General features: G+C 39.3%; 1 pseudogene; it reads right to left on the bottom strand.

Annotated features, from left to right (window-relative positions):
• Positions 1 to 4,875: 4,875 nt before the first annotated feature.
• On the bottom strand, positions 4,876 to 5,542 carry LOC124514179 (GTP-binding nuclear protein Ran-like; annotated as a pseudogene).
• Positions 5,543 to 5,909: the final 367 nt, after the last annotated feature.

Here is a 5,909-nt window from a genome sequence, read left to right as displayed (position 1 = left end):
CAACCAATCCCTCAGAGATACAAACAATTATCAGGGAATACTATGAAAAATTATATGCCAACAAATTGGACAACCTGGAAGAAATGGACCAATTCCTGAACACCCACACTCTTCCAAAACTCAATCAGGAGGAAATAGAAAGCTTGAACAGACCCATCACCAGCGAAGAAATTGAATCGGTTATCAAAAATCTCCCAACAAATAAGAGTCCAGGACCAGATGGCTTCCCAGGGGAGTTCTACCAGACGTTTAAAGCAGAGATAATACCTATCCTTCTCAAGCTATTCCAAGAAATAGAAAGGGAAGGAAAACTTCCAGACTCATTCTATGAAGCCAGTATTACTTTGATTCCTAAACCAGACAGAGACCCAGTAAAAAAAGAGAACTACAGGCCAATATCCCTGATGAATATGGATGCCAAAATTCTCAATAAGATACTAGCAAATCGAATTCAACAGCATATAAAAAGAATTATTCACCATGATCAAGTGGGATTCATTCCTGGGATGCAGGGCTGGTTCAACATTCGCAAATCAATCAACGTGATACATCACATTAACAAAAAAAAAGAGAAGAACCATATGATCCTGTCAATCGATGCAGAAAAGGCCTTTGACAAAATCCAGCACCCTTTCTTAATAAAAACCCTTGAGAAAGTCGGGATAGAAGGAACATACTTAAAGATCATAAAAGCCATTTATGAAAAGCCCACAGCTAACATCATCCTCAACGGGGAAAAACTGAGAGCTTTTTCCCTGAGATCAGGAACACGACAGGGATGCCCACTCTCACCGTTGTTGTTCAACATAGTGCTGGAAGTTCTAGCATCAGCAATCAGACAACAAAAGGAAATCAAAGGCATCAAAATTGGCAAAGATGAAGTCAAGCTTTCGCTTTTTGCAGATGACATGATATTATACATGGAAAATCCGATAGACTCCACCAAAAGTCTGCTAGAACTGATACATGAATTCAGCAAAGTTGCAGGATACAAAATCAATGTACAGAAATCAGTTGCATTCTTATACACTAACAATGAAGCAACAGAAAGACAAATAAAGAAACTGATCCCATTCACAATTGCACCAAGAAGCATAAAATACCTAGGAATAAATCTAACCAAAGATGTAAAGGATCTGTATGCTGAAAACTATAGAAAGCTTATGAAGGTAATTGAAGAAGATTTAAAGAAATGGAAAGACATTCCCTGCTCATGGATTGGAAAAATAAATATTGTCAAAATGTCAATACTACCCAAAGCTATCTACACATTCAATGCAATCCCAATCAAAATTGCACCAGCATTCTTCTCGAAACTAGAACAAGCAATCCTAAAATTCATATGGAACCACAAAAGGCCCCGAATAGCCAAAGGAATTTTGAAGAAGAAGACCAAAGCAGGAGGCATCACAATCCCAGACTTCAGCCTCTACTACAAAGCTGTCATCATCAAGACAGCATGGTATTGGCACAAAAACAGACACACAGACCAATGGAATAGAATAGAAACCCCAGAACTAGACCCACAAACATATGGCCAACTCATCTTTGACAAAGCAGGAAAGAACATCCAATGGAAAAAAGACAGCCTCTTTAACAAATGGTGCTGGGAGAACTGGACAGCAACATGCAGAAGGTTGAAACTAGACCACTTTCTCACACCATTTACAAAAATAAACTCAAAATGGATAAAGGACCTAAATGTGAGACAGGAAACCATCAGAACCTTAGAGGAGAAAGCAGGAAAAGACCTCTCTGACCTCAGCCGTAGCAATCTCTTACTCGACACATCCCCAAAGGCAAGGGAATTAAAAGCAAAAGTGAATTACTGGGACCTTATGAAGATAAAAAGCTTCTGCACAGCAAAGGAAACAACCAACAAAACTAAAAGGCAACCAACGGAATGGGAAAAGATATTTGCAAATGACATATCGGACAAAGGGCTAGTATCTAAAATCTATAAAGAGCTCACCAAACTCCACACACGAAAAACAAATAACCCAGTGAAGAAATGGGCAGAAAACATGAATAGACACTTCTCTAAAGAAGACATCCAGATGGCCAACAGGCACATGAAAAGATGTTCAGCGTCGCTCCTTATCAGGGAAATACAAATCAAAACCACACTCAGGTATCACCTCACGCCAGTCAGAGTGGCCAAAATGAACAAATCAGGAGACTATAGATGCTGGAGAGGATGTGGAGAAACGGGAACCCTCTTGCACTGTTGGTGGGAATGCAAATTGGTGCAGCCGCTCTGGAAAGCAGTGTGGAGGTTCCTCAGAAAATTAAAAATAGACCTACCCTATGACCCAGCAATAGCACTGCTAGGAATCTACCCAAGGGATACAGGAGTACTGATGCATAGGGGCACTTGTACCCCAATGTTCATAGCAGCACTCTCAACAATAGCCAAATTATGGAAAGAGCCTAAATGTCCATCAACTGATGAATGGATAAAGAAATTGTGGTTTATATACACAATGGAATACTACGTGGCAATGAGAAAAAATGAAATATGGCCTTTTGTAGCAACGTGGATGGAACTGGAGAGTGTGATGCTAAGTGAAATAAGCCATACAGAGAAAGACAGATACCATATGGTTTCACTCTTAGGTGGATCCTGAGAAACTTAACAGGAACCCATGAGGGAGGGGAAGGAAAAAAAAAAAAAAAGAGAGAGGTTAGAGTGGGAGAGAGCCAAAGCATAAGAGACTGTTAAAAACTGAGAACAAACTGAGGGTTGATGGGGGGTGGGAGGGAGGGGCGGGTGGGTGATGGGTATTGAGGAGGGCACCTTTTGGGATGAGCACTGGGTGTTGTATGGAAACCAATTTGTCAATAAACTTCATATAAAAAAAATAATAATAATAATAATAAAAATAAAAAATAAAAAAAAAAAAAATAAAATAACAGTTTTCTTAGAGTTGTCTCTAAGAAAGAGAGTTTGTCTCACAAGGCATTGCGTTTTATGCAGTTGTGTAATATGTTGTTTTAGTGATTTTTGCCTGAAAATCTGCCTAAGAGCCCAGTTATCCCACTGATTTATGATGAAAGACATCACAGGTCTGGGAGGTGGCTGGGGTGGCTATTCTTCATTCATCAAGTCAGCTTCATATCTGCCCCACAGATCTTTCATTCTGAGACCCAGGCAAGATCTTTTGATGACCGATGGCAGAACGACAAAAGCACAAGCCAAACCACGCAAACTGGTTTAAAGCCTCTAATCAGTTGAGGCACACATTATATTCAACTTACATAGCACTAGTCAGAGCACATCATATAGTTAAGCCCCAAGTAAAACCCCAAGTTGGAATGACAGGGGAGCACACTACACCCCAAGAGGAAGGCAGGGCAGAGTCAAATGGAAAAGGGTATGAAAATAAAATCCTATTAAAGGGAGAGGTTGGAGAGTTGGTAGCAGTATATCCAAGATGGGGCTGGATCACATGGAGCACTCTTTTTTCTTAAACTAGTTAGGTGTAAAAAACTTAAGTCGTAAGTTTATAAAAAAGATTACTCTCTGTTTTTCCAAATTCCCCCTCCACTACAACGTCAAAACCTTTGCTTAGCTCTCACCACTATGATTTAAGGTAGTACAAGAGAAACGGAATAGAGAAGTATTATGACAAATCCTGAGAAGTTTGGGTCTTCCTCAACTTTGAAAGCAGATCTGCCACTTACTATTTCTGTCCCATGGGCAGAAAGAGTCAGGGATTTGGAGAGATGACCTTGTCTATATAAAGCTTAGTGCCACATAGTGATTCTACCCATTATTTGATTGTGCTCCTGTCCATGTACTAGAAAATAGTTCATAACAGCTACTTCTAGGGATAAATTGGAAGATAACGGAAAGAGGTCCTAAACTTCTCTCTCTGCTTAACAAGTGCGCTGAAGGACATCTGTCATTTTTTGGCATGCCCAGCATTCATTTTCACCTCTTCTGGCAAATTATTATTTCCCCAGATGTATTCTCTGTGTTTTGAGTGAGATTGATTCAAATCCTGTGGCTGTGTGACCCAGGCTTGAACAATCAAAACATCATATCCCAATGATTAATTCAGGTGTGAGAAGGTGATTCAGTCAGAGCCCTGGAGACTAAATTCTAGGACTTTTGTTGAAACCATTGGAAAGAAAGCACTCTGCACCTGTCCTGCTGGGGTCGGTGTTAGGATGATACATAAGTTGAGATATATAGGCAGCCATCTTTCCATTGTGTGGAGAGGAGTTGAGAATTTAAGGCACAGCAGTGTAGAACACATAAGGGCGAAAGCCAGAGAGTCCTGTGTCATCATTTTATTCTCTGTATCCAGACATGCCTGAAAATACCCCTAGACTTTCAAGTTACATGAATCAAAAAATTCCTAGTTTTGGTCAATTAATTTTGGTTGTTTTTTCCTGTCATTTTGCTACCAGATGTCTTCCTGATCAGTTAATACTAGTATCTATGTTTTTTGTAGTTCATACTAGTATCTAGCAAAACTTTATAAAGGATATGCCTCTAATAAAAAAAAAATGAAGGTGCACACCATTGAAAAGGAAAGGAATTCCCTACAAAGGTGATTCTTTCTTTTTCATTTTAATTTAAAATACAAATTTATCCTGATTTTAAAAGTAAAGTAGTGGGAATGACAGTAACAAACAAGATTTCACCAGTGGATATTGCGACGTGACTATAGCAGACTAATATATGAAACTTAGTAAGGAAATGGCTGCATTTCAAAATGGCTAAATATGCAGGCCCCCAAAATGAAGATACTTTTCAAACTGCCACATTCACTCTGAAACCCATTCATCTCCATCAGCATCCCAAAGATTAAGCACCTGTTCTGTTCAGCTTGGTAATAAAGTGGCTAGCATGCTGTATCGCTGACATCACAGGACAGTGCCTGTAAAGCTAGATTTCTGATGATGGGCTCCAGCTGCACTTTCACACAGGTCATCATCCTCATCTGGGAGAGTAGCTGTCTGAACAACACTAGATCATGCTCATACTGTGCTGCCAAAGCTGGGTCCAGACAACCTCCAAGTTAGGGTCTCCAAATAGTTTTCTGGCAAGACACAGGAAGGGCTTTTCAAAGTTGTAGTTACTTTTGGCAGAGATGTCATAGTACTGAAGGTTCTTCTTTCGGCGGAAGGCAATGGATTTGGCCTTAACTTTACTGTCCTGACTGTTCACTTTGTCACACAGCACAATGGGGATATTTACACATACTTGTACCAGATCTCTATGTCAGTTATGCACATTCTTGTAAGTGACCCTTGCTGTTACATCATATATTATAATGGCACACTGGGCTTAGGTGTAATAGCCATCTCTCAGCTCACCAAATTTCTCCTGACCAGCCGTATCCCATACATTGAATTCAATAGGTCCTCATTTGGAATGGAACACAAGGAGATGGGCCTCAACACCCAAGTTAGCTACACACTTCTCCAATTCATCAGTCAGATGATATTTCATAAATGTAGTTTTTCCAGTACTAGCATCACCAACCAATACAAGTTTGAACTGGACTTGGAGTTCTCCTTGGGAAGCCATTGTGATGTTGCTTCCAGAAGCATTTCCTGCCCATCTGAGCCAAAGTGGATATTTCTTTGAGTGTTTTTTTTTTTGTTTTTTGTGTTTTTTTTGGTAATTAATTCCCACCCTTCTCTTACCTCCCAGTATAATTTGACCTGTTGAAGTTCTTATGATGGAAAGTTCATAAGGGCCACCAATTAGGTGAGAAAAATGATTCAAATACAAACCACTGTTCCAAGAAGTTGTAAGTTTATTTTCTTTATGGCTAAAGAATGTTGAATATTTATAGTAATATTTTTTTTGAAAAAACATAAATGTGATTGTATAATATTTTCTGTGATTAAAAGTCAGTATAGAACATTATAAAAGCATTTTTCTCAAAGAG

Source organism: Lynx rufus, unplaced genomic scaffold (assembly GCF_022079265.1).
Source record: "Lynx rufus isolate CCGP_SWC_20201006 ecotype Redwood Valley unplaced genomic scaffold, mLynRuf1.p SCAF_2, whole genome shotgun sequence".
NCBI lineage: Eukaryota > Metazoa > Chordata > Mammalia > Carnivora > Felidae > Lynx > Lynx rufus.
Note: the sequence above shows the minus strand (reverse complement) of the source record. Positions and strands in the feature narration are given on the sequence as shown.